The sequence below is a fragment of the Acipenser ruthenus genome, chromosome 35, assembly GCF_902713425.1.
Source record: "Acipenser ruthenus chromosome 35, fAciRut3.2 maternal haplotype, whole genome shotgun sequence".
Classification (NCBI taxonomy): domain Eukaryota; kingdom Metazoa; phylum Chordata; class Actinopteri; order Acipenseriformes; family Acipenseridae; genus Acipenser; species Acipenser ruthenus.
The window spans coordinates 7,713,703-7,727,730 of NC_081223.1; the positions used below are offsets into that span (position 1 = coordinate 7,713,703).

Sequence of the window (14,028 nt, forward strand, 5' to 3'; positions counted from 1 at the left end):
GTGAGGTCCAGTTGACGGCCAGCTTTGTGGGTAGGAGGGGATGGAGAGAGACAGAAGTCGAAGGAGTGAAGGAGAGGGAGGAATCCAGCAGAGTGGCTGGGGTTGGAGAGATTGATGTTGAAGTCACCTAACAGGACAGTTGGGGTAGACAGAGAGGGGAGGGAGGAGAGTAGATAGTCGAGTTCCTCTAGAAAGTGAGCGAGAGGCCCAGGGGGACGGTACAGTACAATTAGCAGGAGTTGACAGGGAGAGGTTAGTTGGACTGCATGAAATTCAAAGGTATTAACAGAGAGTGAGGAGAGATCGGAGGGGACAGAAAAGAGTAAGGAGGGAGTATCGTGGTTTACTACATAATATCCCACCCATCTTTGGTGTTCAAACAAAGCAGAGTGTTACATTGGAAAAGGCCCGTACCTGTCAGTAAGTATTCTAAATTCATGTGGGAAGGTTTAAGATTTTGAAGAAGTTTAAATATGTTGCTTATTTGCGCATTGGGAACCTTGCATAATGACGTTTTTATTAATGCCACTTTCTTACAGACAGTAGTCAGGGTCATGATACAAGACCAGAGCCAATAAACCTGTTATTTGCTTGTCCTTTCACAACCATATTCTATGGTGCTTGTTCAGAATACGCCTGAATCCTGAAAACATCTCGTTAATATTTAAACAAAACCAGCAGTCTCTTTACTGATTACCGTGTGGATTAACCGCTATTGGAACACAGATGTTAAAGATCGTATTAGACTTTCAATGTTCAATGTACACGTTTTAGAGCTAAGCATTTGTTGAGGCAGTACAAGCGCTGCACTTTCAGGCAGCCGGTTCCAGTGTTCACCTCTTTCCTGGATGTTTGCCTTTTGGTCTTACCAAGGAATACAAAAAAAAGCAAAAACATTTGTTGAGAACCGAATTTGGGAGAAAACTTAACAGTTTCGAAACGCATTTGTAAAGGCATCGGATTCTATTATGGTGTTTCCGAGCTGTTGAACGTTTCTCATAATACACAGGTTTACTGGATTGACAAAAAGGAGACTGAACATCTAAAGGTCCCTGGATCGATCCCGGGTTTCGGCAAACAGCAAGACGATTTTTGTTTTGTATTATTTTGAAATAAAAAACAGCACATTTTTTTCTTCAGTGTAATTGGAGGAAATAGCAACATATTAGGCTGCCATTTTCTAATGTGATGAAGAAATGCAAAAATCTTCATCCCTGGGTGGGCTTGAACCACCAACCTTTTGGTTAACAGCTGAACGCGCTAACCAATTGCGCCACAGAGACCAAACTGTTAGACTTCCACACAGGCGAGATGCTGCAGAACGTGATCGAGGGAGCAGAACTCAGTCGAACCTGAGACCACATTAAGAAGAAAGCAACACGGGGCAGAAAAGTCTATGTAATCCATTATGGCAGCACAACATACGTCATTTTGTTAGCCCAACAGAGCAATGTGTGTAAATAGCTACAATGGAAACCAAATACTTACGATTCAAATTGGAACCTTCATCAGATTTTAAGAACACATTTGATATACTTTACACTGCAAAGGAGGAAGGCAGGCAATGCAAATGAGACAACTGGCTCGTACTTTTAAATCATACGAGAAACTTGAACCAATTAAACGTTTAACCGTAAAGCAGTTTGGAATGAGTTTGAAATGTTGTTGTAACACCTCACTGGGCAACAGCAATTGCATTATATGAAAGCTCCTGTTTATTTGTCAGCGGCACAGCTACCGGTGCCACTCAGAGTTGGAGGGAGACGGTCGGCCACTAGCACATAAAACAGTACTTTCAGGGATCATTTTTATTGTGGTTTGCTAGCGAAATGCGTTTCTAAAGTGTTTGGACTCGTTATCCACAAGGAGGAGTGAGAGTGTTCGTTTTTGAGTGTGAAACGGACAGCGAGTGTTGTTTTCGGTCAAATGCTCGCTGTTATTGATGACCATTCCAGTGTTCCTTGTGGGGCTGGAGGAAACGGACACGTGCTGAGTGGGCTTTTTATCAAGAGGTACAAAAGAAAAAATACGGTTGCAAAGCACTGCTGCTTTTTCGATGATTGATTAAAACTATCAAACTGACTGGAAACATGGAACTCATTCATTGCGATCGGTTTGATACCAATAGGCTTACATAACAGCTATTGCATATAGACAATGTCATATATGCCGAAATGAACACGGACGGTCTTTATTAAGGGCTGACTCATTTAGATGTTCGAGAGATCTAGGTGTACTGGATTTTTTCCATGTCGTAATGGTGCCGCCTGTGATAATGCATTTAAAACTAAGAAAATGCACAAGCCATACAACGAAGAAAAGAGTACAGTATCTTACAAGTGATTGTGCTTCAACTCATGTTATTTATGTGATTTCTTGTCCTAGCCATTTGCAATATGATGGCAAAACTACTAGACAGTTACAATTGCGCATTCATGAGCGAGCATAAAAGTTCAATTAGGAGAAAATATATTCATCCACCACTAGCTAGACATTTTGTAGATGCCAAACATTCCGTTTCAGATCTTAAATTCTGTGTCATACAAAAAAACATTTCAAGATCGCAGTGGTGGTGATCTCGATCAAAAACTATTACAATGTGAATCAAAATGGACCTTCTATCTCCATACGGTACAACCTGAGGGATTAAATGAAGAGCTAGGATTATCATGTTTTCTGTGATATAATGCGCAAGGATATTTGTCTTTCGTAAGAGCCAAAATAAATTATACCGCTTTGAGATTATGTCTTTTACTAGCGGATTGTTTAGAAATGTTCTCAATTATATTACAACTGTTCTGTCTACGAAATATATCTAACATTTATGTAATTTCTTTGTGGTTTTTTGAAAAAGTTAATTTGCTAACAGACTGTGCTGATTTGTTTTTAACCGTGAAGCGATCACTCTGTTTGCCGTATATTTTCTTTCTGTAAGGGGAGTGTCCTTGTGATCCTATATAAATGTAACGCCCCTCCCACTCCTGTTAGTGTATGGAGTAAACAACACCTAACTCACTGTAAGTGGCGAGGCCTGGGTTCCAAATACTTATTTAAATTACAATTTGTCTGTTAGAAATATAGGTGTACTGTTTCTTTAATGTGGTGCCTCCACCTATGTAAGGGACATCTAAATACACATGCACCCCTGTGGCAAAGTGGTAAGTAAGGGGAACAGGTGTAGCGGTGATGCGGTGCAGGAGTGACAGGCAGACAACGGTATTCCAGTGAAAACAGTGCTTTATTCTTTTTTCCAGGTCTGGTGACCGAAAAGCAACTAAATCCCCGGCGATACACAACAATGTGTAACGCACGGGGATAACAATAAACAAGGCACAGTCCTGAACAAAACCAAACAGACGGTCACCAGTCCGGGGTGAGTGCAGTAGTGATGGTGCAAACACAGATAGTGCGGGGTGCAGTGGTGCTCCGGATAGTGCTGACCCTTGGCGACAGCTCCGGAGTAGTGCTTTAACTGTCTGGTGGTGAAAAACACAGACAATTACACAGACAAACACAACACAACACAACACGTAATTCTTTCTTTTAACAATGAGAGCTCCTCTCTCGATCCTTCTCTCTCCAAACGCTTAACCCAAACGAAGGAAAAGAACAGCGTTACCCTGGCCCCTATATGTAATCCCGCATGATATCTAGGTAAACGGTTGCAGCTGCCTTATTACTTGCAGCTGCCCCTCGTTTACCTGTCAAATCAATACGGTCTTACAACAGAGTCTCGCTTCCTTCCAGGCTGACCCACTTCCCGGTCCCGGAAACGAACTGTCAGGCCAGCCCTTCCAGATACTTCTCCTCCCGTTCTTTAGCGCCCTCACAGGTCGGGAGGAAGATTTATCACCAGAACTCATTGTATTTCTGTCACATATCCCACTGCTCAGAGTGGAGCCGAAGGAACACTCGGCTAAATCTACCTTTCCCATTGCTCCCCCCTCCCGGGAAAAATAATCCGCATTTTGGTGGTCTTTCCCCGCACGGTGTACCATGTGGTACATGAAGGGCTGCAACGCCAGATACCACCGAGTTATCCGGGCATTGCTGTCCTTCATTGTGCTTAACCACTTGAGGGGGGCGTGGTCTGTGACAAGATCAAATGAGTGTCCCAGCAGGTAGTATCGTAAAGAGTGAGTAGCCCATTTAATGGCCAAACACTCTTTTTCGACTACGGAGTAGTTACGTTCCCGAGGTAACATTTTCTTGCTCAGGTACAATATTGGGTGTTCTACTCCAGCTACTTTTTGGGACAAGACTGCACCCAAACCTACATCCGAGGCGTCGGTGTGGAGGATGAATCTCTTGGTGAAATCTGGGGTAATAAGAGTGGGGGCCTGGCAAAGTTTACGCTTAATCGTATCAAACGCCCCCTGACACTCAGCTGACCATTTAATTAAATTTGGAGCACTCTTTTTGGTGAGGTCGACTAACGGGTTAACCACTGTGGCGTACTCGGGGATGAAGCGGCGGTAATAACCGGCTAAGCCCAGTAGTGACCTCACCTGAGTCTTGGTTTTGGGGATCGCTGCATCAACCAAAGCCTGGATTTTGGTGACCACAGGTCTCACCCTTCCATTTCCCATTAAAAATCCCAAATATTGAGTCTCTGTTTTGGCAAACGCACATTTTCTCAAGTTAGCTGTCAGCCGGGCTGCTCTCAGAGACTGAAGAACGGCTGCAAGCCTAGCCAAATGCTCTCGCCAGGTGGAGCTGTAGATCACCACATCATCAATATACGCTGCTGCATATTCATGATGTGGGCGTAAAACCTGGTCCATCAGTCTCTGAAAGGCAGCGGGCGCACCATGTAGCCCAAATGGCATGGTTTTAAAGTGGAACAGCCCTTCTGGTGTTGAAAATGCGGTTTTCTCTCTGGAGCTGCGGGTTAAAGGGATTTGCCAGTATCCCTTCGTCAGGTCCAGAGTGGAAATAAACCTCGCTTTTCCCAGTCTGTCTAAAAGCTCGTCGACCCGAGGCATGGGATACGCATCGAACTTAGCAATAGCGTTTACCTTTCTGAAATCCACACAGAAGCGGTTGGTGCCGTCCTTCTTAGCTACTATGACAATGGGGCTGCACCACTCGCTCCTGGAAGGTTCAATCACCCCAAGTTCGAGCATATCCCATACCTCTTTGCGCACGCCACTTCGTCAACTTTCCGGGATCCGGTACGGTCTCTCTCGCACTGTGACACCTGGTGGAGAGATAATGTCATATTCAACTAAGTTTGTTCTGCCGGGCACATCAGAAAAAACATCACTGAACTCCTCAATAAGCTTACGCAGTTCTCTTTGCTGATCCGGAACCAACTGTTCCCCCATTGAAATCGCTCTTGTGCTCGGGGTCTCTGGACAGGGGCCTAAATCATCCTCCATATTGCCTGGGGCTATAAATAAGACCTCCCTTGCCTGCCAGGGCTTTAACAAATTAACATGGTAAATTTCACGTTCATTCCGGCGATCGGGCTGTCTAATTTCATAATTTACTTTCCCTATAGCCCGAATCACCTCATATGGCCCCTGCCATTTAGCACACAGTTTTGATTCTAATGAGGGAAGTAGCAGCATTACCTTGTCCCCTGGTCGAAAGGTTCGAATCCGTGCATTTTTGTTGTAATGCTGCTGCTGTCGGTGCTGAGCCGATCTGAGGTTGTCTCGGGCCAAACGACTGACCAAATCCAGGCGATCTCTTAGTAGGAGCACATACTTCACTACATTTTTAGACGAGCCTTTGTGCTCCTCCCACCCCTCTCTCAGCAGGTCGAGAATGCCGCGAGGCTGCCGGCCGTACAGGAGCTCAAAGGGGGAGAACCCCGTTGAACTCTGCGGCACTTCTCTCACCGCAAAAAGGAGGTAGGGAAGAAGCGATGCCCAATGTTTCTGCTCTTGTGTTACAAATCGCCTCAGCATCGACTTTAAGGTCTGATTAAAACGTTCAACCAGACCGTCCGATTGTGGATGATAAACGGACGTCCTGATGGGACGTATTTTCAATATTTTGTACACTTGCTGTAACGTATTGGACAGAAAATTGGTCCCGTGATCGGTCAAAATCTCCTTGGGGATCCCTACTCTAGCCATAATCTGCGCTAACTCGGTGGCTATTGCAGCGGCACTAGTGGACCTCAATGGAACTGCCTCCGGGTATCGCGTTGCATAATCCACCACCACTAATATATGCGTATACCCGGAGTCAGAAGGTAGCAAAGGGCCCACTATGTCCATTGCAATGCGTTCAAAAGGAGTGGAAATAATCGGCAGTGGGACCAAAGGGGCGGGGCGCACTCGACCTGGCGCTACTCGCTGGCAGTCTGGGCATGTGGCTACATATCTCGACACATCAGTATGAAGACCTACCCAATAGAATCGAGCCAATATCCGTTCCCTCGTCTTCTCGGCTCCGAGGTGCCCCGCAAAAGGGATATCATGCGCCAGCCTCATGACCTCGGTCCGACAAGACGGGGGAACCAACAATTGTGTTACAGGCTGTCCTGTGCCCGCGGCTAGGTTTACCCTATATAGTAATTGCCCCTTGATACTGAAATGTGGATATACTAGCGCCCCAGCGCCGTCAACATCCTTACCTTCAATGGACCGGACCTGCTCCCAAGCGTGCACCAGTGACGGGTCATTATGTTGGCCCCACACTAGGTCCGCGCTTGAGTACCACGGGTCTGGTACATTGAGAGGGGCTGGAATAACCTCTGCTCTAGTCGGTCCAGTAACCTCGCTCTCTCGGTCACACTGCGTTCCCACTCCCTTCGACTGGCGTTTGTTACCATTGCAGCACTCTCACACCAGACCCCAGCCTTGTCTCACCAATGCTCCCTTCCATTTCGCGGTCCGTCTCTCCTTGTTTGTTTTTCTAGGACGGAAAAGAGGGGAAAACATTTCAGTGTGAAAAGGAAACACATCACCAATTCGTTCCTTCTTTTTTTCTGCCACGTTTACGTGTGTGGCTGAGACTGCCATTATTTGCATCAATTCTTTGAATTTTGGCCAGTCTCAACCCAGAATAACTGGGTGTGGCAACCTTTCCGCCACCCCGACTACAAGGTGACGTTTTATCGGTCCTACCGATAAATATACTTTTAATGTGGGGTATGCCGCCGTGTCTCCATGGATACAGGAGATGGCCACCTGACCTCGTGGCCGCCACGACACACCGCCCAGGAGAGCTGTCCTAATCAAAGTCTGCTCACACCCTGTGTCCACTAATGCGTGGGTTTTCACATTCCCTAACACAACATTAATCAGACAAGGCCCCTCCCGACCATTTTCCCCACGCTTACCAGTTTCAGGTGCCCAATTGCACGCGGCCACGTCACACTCCATGGCAGCGGGGCATGACCTGGCCAGATGTCCCGGCTGGTGGCACCTAAAACAGATAGGAGGGACAGAGGGGGCATAGGTCAGAAATCTGTCCCGCTGCTGTTATGGCAACGGGGCAGGGGCAGCACCTCTACCCCAGCTGGGGGCCAACCTTGGTCTCCATGGGGGGGAGGCAAGGGGGCCCAATGGGGTCGGTGCTCTAGGAGGTCTGGGTCCCTGGAACGCGGGGGGTGGTGGTGGTGGTGTTGGAGGAGAGGGAGGGAGAGGTCGGCTGCTCCGAAGGGCAGGGGCCGACAGGATCCCGATCCGGGCAGAAGTCAGGGAGTCCTCGAAGTCTTCAGCCAATTTGACCGCCTCCTCCAGGGTGTCGGGGTTGTGGCGCCGTATCCACGCCTGGGTCTCGGCGCCGACCACATGGCAGAACTGCTCTACCACAATGGCTTCCCCCATCTGCTGGGCGGTCTTCTTCCCGGGGGTCAGCCAATGCACCATGTGGTCGCACAACCGCTCTGCAACCACCCTGGGGCGTGTCTCCGGGGCTCTCCGGTACTCCCTAAACCGCGCCCGGTGGGTCTCCGTGGTGATGTTCAGCCGGCGGAGGATAGCCTGCTTGACCAGGTCATAATCGGTGGCGTGATAGTCACTCATGGCTTGGTAGGCTGCCTGAGCCTCCCCAATCAGGCAGGGTCCCAACTGGCTGGCCCAGAACTCCCGCGGCCAAGCCGCCGCGGTAGCCAGCCGCTCGAACGCCACCAAATACGCCTCCGGGTCATCCTCCGCCGACATCTTCATTGCCCGTGCCTTCGGGGGCGACATCAGCGGTGTTGTGGTAGGGGTCGTCGCTGCAGCAACGGCCAGCCCTACCCGTTCAATGAGCGCCGTGTAGCGCTCCTCCCTCCTTCTCTCCTCTGCGTCGCGCCTGCTCTCCAGCGCCTGCAGCAGCTCCGCCAGTGCGTTGCGGTCCATAGTCCCGTGCTCTGACACCACGTGTGGCAAAGTGGTAAGTAAGGGGAACAGGTGTAGCGGTGATGCGGTGCAGGAGTGACAGGCAGACAACGGTATTCCAGTGAAAACAGTGCTTTATTCTTTTTTCCAGGTCTGGTGACCGAAAAGCAACTAAATCCCCGGCGATACACAACAATGTGTAATGCACGGGGATAACAATAAACAAGGCACAGTCCTGAACAAAACCAAACAGACGGTCACCAGTCCGGGGTGAGTGCAGTAGTGATGGTGCAAACACAGATAGTGCGGGGTGCAGTGGTGCTCCGGATAGTGCTGACCCTTGGCGACAGCTCCGGAGTAGTGCTTTAACTGTCTGGTGGTGAAAAACACAGACAATTACACAGACAAACACAACACAACACAACACGTAATTCTTTCTTTTAACAATGAGAGCTCCTCTCTCGATCCTTCTCTCTCCAAACGCTTAACCCAAACGAAGGAAAAGAACAGCGTTACCCTGGCCCCTATATGTAATCCCGCATGATATCTAGGTAAACGGTTGCAGCTGCCTTATTACTTGCAGCTGCCCCTCGTTTACCTGTCAAATCAATACGGTCTTACAACAGAGTCTCGCTTCCTTCCAGGCTGACCCACTTCCCGGTCCCGGAAACGAACTGTCAGGCCAGCCCTTCCAGATACTTCTCCTCCCGTTCTTTAGCGCCCTCACAGGTCGGGAGGAAGATTTATCACCAGAACTCATTGTATTTCTGTCACAACCCCCTAATAGGAATTATTATTAAATACTAACCCCAGTATCCACTCACACAACACACACCAATAGAAATAAGTAAACAATTTACTCAAATAAATGCGCAATAATAAGGTATTTTCAATAATAACATAAACACACAATAAACAAAGGCTAGGTATTAAAATAAGTAACATACAATCAATATTACAAATAATATATTTACTCTTAAATAATATGCATTGCTATGCAAAATAATTAAACTCTTGCACTACAGTGGGCCCACACACACATGCACACACGTGTACTCACGTGTACTGAACATGTGCACCAATATAAAAGAAATAACACGTTGCAGGCCTGAACCATTGCTCGGGTACGTAGTGGCAATAATAAAAAAAAACAAAATGCCCCTTCACTTATTTATGTCGAATAAGCAACAAAATTATACTTTCAAAAAACGGTTTTTTGAATGCAAGCAGTACTCATGACCAGCAACACAGTTCCGTTTCTTGCTTCCAAGGTAAGTTCGTAGAAGGACACAATAAACACAATGACAGCTGAAAAATCTTCTTTTCCAACGTGGCCAGAGGCACTCGGGGCTTTCTCCTGGTCACCCCGAGTGCTATCTGGGTCTCAGCAGCAGTTCCAGACACCAGCAGAAAAGTAAATTAATAATAAACAAAAAAGACTATACCATAAAATGGTGACTAATTTCTCTCTTGTGAAATTACAGGTAGATAGTACTGTCTACAGCAAACGTTTGGTTTACTGAAATATATTAGCCTCTTATACTCTGCTAATAAAGTACAAATATATCGTTTAGATAATATTTCTTTTACTATAAAACTTTTATTTCACTCCCTAACGTTGCGTCTGTTCCTTCACACTCTCTCGAACCTCCTTTCTCTCTCGCACGTTGCGTCTGTCTCTTCTCACACTCTCTCGAACCTACTTTCTCTCTCTCGCACAAACCCAATCAAAACGCTAAGTCCCACCCCCAAATTCCACTACCTGTTGGCTAATTGGTTCAGAGGGGAAACCTGTCCAATAGAATTGTGTTTAGGTGTAGCAAGCTAGTAAATGTGATTCTGCTGCATTCTAACTGTTACAAAAAATAAAACATTTATTTAAATAGCGCAAATTTGCAGCAGGGCTACATACTCCCCCTTCTAGAATGTCTGGATGTCCCCATCAGACTTAACCTTTTACCAGATGGTTGTCTTTACTGCTACAATTGTGACACTTTGCTAATGGATTGCACCATAACGTAGCACATTGACTCTGACATTGCACTTCAGGATAGCTGCTACTGATTTGAATGACCATTCCCCGGTGTATTATGGTCAAAGGCACATCAGAAGGTTTTCCTGGCTCATCATAGGTTAAACGGATGACAGGCTTCACTTCTCTCTTAGCATGACGTTCAATTGTAGGATCCTCACCCTCCGCCAATATAGGGACGTCTCCCTCGTTAGGCTCTATGTCCACCACAGGATCTTCAATTGGGTGTTGGGCGTCCTCTTCCTCCAAGGCAGTCTCTCCGTCAGAACTTTCAAGCTCTTGGGAAGAGCTGGCACTGCTATCTTCTAAGGCAAGCTCTGCTCCATCAGGGACAGTTCCAATCTCTGGGTGCATGTCAGAACCAGTGGGCTCGATGATGCTCTCATTTACAGTGGGATGGTCATGGTAGCACACTCCTCCATCTTCAGACTCTGATGAAGTGTCTCCCTGTTCTTCATAGCTTTCATCTTCATGTGTCACGTTCTTAGGCACCTCCTTCTTCTGGTATCGTTTGGCCTGTGTTCTGGTGACAGGTCTAGGTGACGGTTTTTTCACTTCTGAATTGACAGGCATCCTCACTAGGTAGCCAATGGGTAACAGGTGATCTCTGTGAACTGTCTTCACAATACCCATTCCTTTCTCAGGCTTGACCCGGTACACAGATAAGTTAAGCAACTTCTCCACTACTACATGTGGTACCGATTTCCATCTGTCCTCCAACTTATGCTTTCCTTGTATCCCTAGGTTGTGTAGAAGTACACGATCACCTACTTCTAATGTCTGGTTACGCACATGCTGATTGTAACGTCTTTTGTTACTCAAGTGATTTTGGCAGGCAGCATTAGTGGATGACCGATAGGCTTCTTTCAACTCGGATTTCAGCTTAGCGACATACTGCTGGTATGTTGCGTACGATTCACGGTCAGGTGACACACCAAAACAGAGGTCCACCGGAAGACGAGCTTCTCTCCCAAACATTAAATAGTATGGGGAGTACCCTGTAACGTCATTCTTGGTGCAGTTATAGGCGTGCACTAATTGACTGACATGTTGGCTCCATCTCTGCTTCTTGGACAGGTCAAGGGTTCCTAACATGGATAGTAGAGTCCGATTAAATCTCTCAGGTTGTGGGTCCCCTTGAGGATGATGCGGAGTAGTTCTGGACTTCCGTATTCCCAGCATACTTAAGAGTTCCTTTATTAACCGACTCTCGAAATCGCGACCCTGGTCGGAATGGATTCGGGCAGGAAATCCATAATGGATAAAATATTTCTCCCACAATACTTTGGCAACTGTGGTGGCCTTCTGATCTCTTGTGGGAAAGGCCTGCGCATACCGAGTAAAATGATCAGTGATGACCAGGATGTTGACTATCCCCTTCGAGTCAGGTTCTAGGGACAAGAAGTCAATGCATACAAGGTCCAGAGGCCCTTCACTACTGATCTGGTTCAGTTGAGCGGCTCTGTGGGGTAATGTCTTGCATCTGATACATGTTCCACAGTTCTTAATGTATTGGTACACTTCTGATGCCATCTTCGGCCAGTAAAACCGATCTTTTAGGAGCTGCGTAGTTCTCTCCACTCCCAGGTGACCCAACTCATCATGCATGGCTTGTAAAACCATCATCCGGTATCTGCTAGGCAGTACAATCTGATGGACTTCCTTTCCATGAGCTCTTTTAGTCACTCGGTACAACAGGTTATTCTGCATCACAAGTTTCTCCCAGTCACGCAGTAACAGGGTGATGTTGGGGTGTTTGTGCTTCACTGCCTGTGGCCCTCGACTACTTTTAATAACACATCCAATCTCTCCAATCACTGGGTCCACTTCCTGAGCTTTCTGTAGGTCTTTATGGCTCAGCTGTTCTAGTGGGCTCAATTGCAGAAGGGCTGGAAATGCATAGCAGTCGGGTATAGCTATAGGTGATGCTCCCAATTGATCCACCACACGTGTGTTGAATTCAGGAGACTCAGTTACTTCCACCCGTTGGCATACAGCTTTTATACCTGAAGGCGGGATTTCTTTCCATTCACTGGTCAGATTACTAGAATGCAATCTTCGCGACAGTAAGTCAGCATCGACGTTGTTTCGTCCAGGTCTGTACTGGATATTAAAATCATAGGTGGCAAGAGCTGCAAGCCATCTATGACCTGTAGTGTTCAACTTTGCCGTTGTCAAAACATAGGTGAGAGGATTATTATCCGTTCTCACTGTGAACTTGACTCCATAAAGATAATCGTGAAATTTATCCACGACGGCCCTTTTAAGTGCCAAGAACTCAAGTTGGTGTACTGGGTATCGCTGTTCGGACATGGATAACTTCCAGCTAGCAAAAGCTACTGGTCTCAATCCTTCGGGGTATTCCTGGTTTAATACAGCACCCAACCCATTCATGCTAGCATCTACATGTAAGATGTAGGGCTTAGTACTGTCAGCAAAAGCCAATACCGGTGTATTGGTAAGGCAGCGAATGATCTTCTGGAATGCTTCGGTGCACTGATCATTCCAACGATCTCCAAAGGGCTCCGACTCTTTAAAGTAGGACTTTTCACTGTCTTTGGAGGTCTTCTTTCCACGCTGTGCTGGTGGATAGCCTTTGGTAAGTTCTGTCAATGGTCTGACAATGGCTGAGTAGTTTGCCACAAATCTACGGTAATAGCCACAGAATCCCAGAAAGGATCTTAATAACTTCAGGTTCATAGGTTGCTCCCAATTGGCCACGGCTTCTACTTTTGCAGGGTCTGTTGCTACACCGTGTTCAGAGACAATATGGCCAACATATTTAACCTGAGGCTGACAGAACTGGCACTTGTCTATTGACACTTTCAGGCCACATTCTTCCAGCCGATCAAGAACTTTCAAAAGTCGCTCTTCGTGTTCTTCCAACGTCTTACCAAATATGATTATGTCATCAAGGTAGACTAACACTTGGAGAAGGTTCATATCCCCCATGGCTTTCTCCATTAGTCGCTGAAAAGTGGCTGGGGCACCCGTGATACACTGCGGCATACGTTCGAATTGGTAGAAACCGAGAGGACAAATGAATGCTGTCTTCTCCTTGTCTTCCTCTGCCATAGGTATCTGGTAATATCTGCTGCGCAGATCTAGTACTGAAAACCACTTGCTACCAGAGAAACAGTCCAACACGTCATCAATGCGCGGCATGGTGTACTGGTCTGGTATGGTCCTGCTGTTCAGTGCGATAGTCTATGCACATTAGTACTGATCCATTCTTCTTGACTCCTTAATAATGCCTGCTGCCAACAACTCTTGCAAATGCCGGCGTATATCTTCAATATCGGCAGGGGCAAGCCTTCGTGACCTCTCCCTGAAAGGTCTTGAGTCACTAAGCCGGATGGGGTGTTCAACTCCTGCAGCGAGTCCCACGTCCCACTCATGAGTTGAGAATACATTGGCTCGTTCAGACAGTTTTCTGCTCAGTCTCTCCTTCCACGTCTCTGGAATGGGAGATGTCCCAAAATCAAACAGCTGGGGATCAAGGGCAGGTATCTGTTGGTCCTGTCTTTGAGCCTGAGCTACTGTGTCCGTCTTGTATAGGTGGGCCAGCACTGTCCCACTAGGCAATGTGGTTTCTTTCATTGATTCATTCCTCAATCTAACAGTAAGCCTGTTGACATCAATGGCTGAGGCTGGTAGGATTCCAGGTTGTACTAACACCCCCTTTGGCAGTGCTATGTTAGGCGGTGTCTCAAT

The 14,028-nt window shown here is 47.0% G+C and overlaps 1 non-coding gene across 1 annotated transcript; it reads left to right on the top strand.

The window, feature by feature from the left end:
• Window positions 1-1,783: 1,783 nt before the first annotated feature.
• Window positions 1,784-1,998, top strand: LOC131705446 (small nucleolar RNA U3). Its single transcript, XR_009310402.1, has one exon. It is a non-coding gene; the product is annotated as a small nucleolar RNA U3 (small nucleolar RNA).
• Window positions 1,999-14,028: the final 12,030 nt, after the last annotated feature.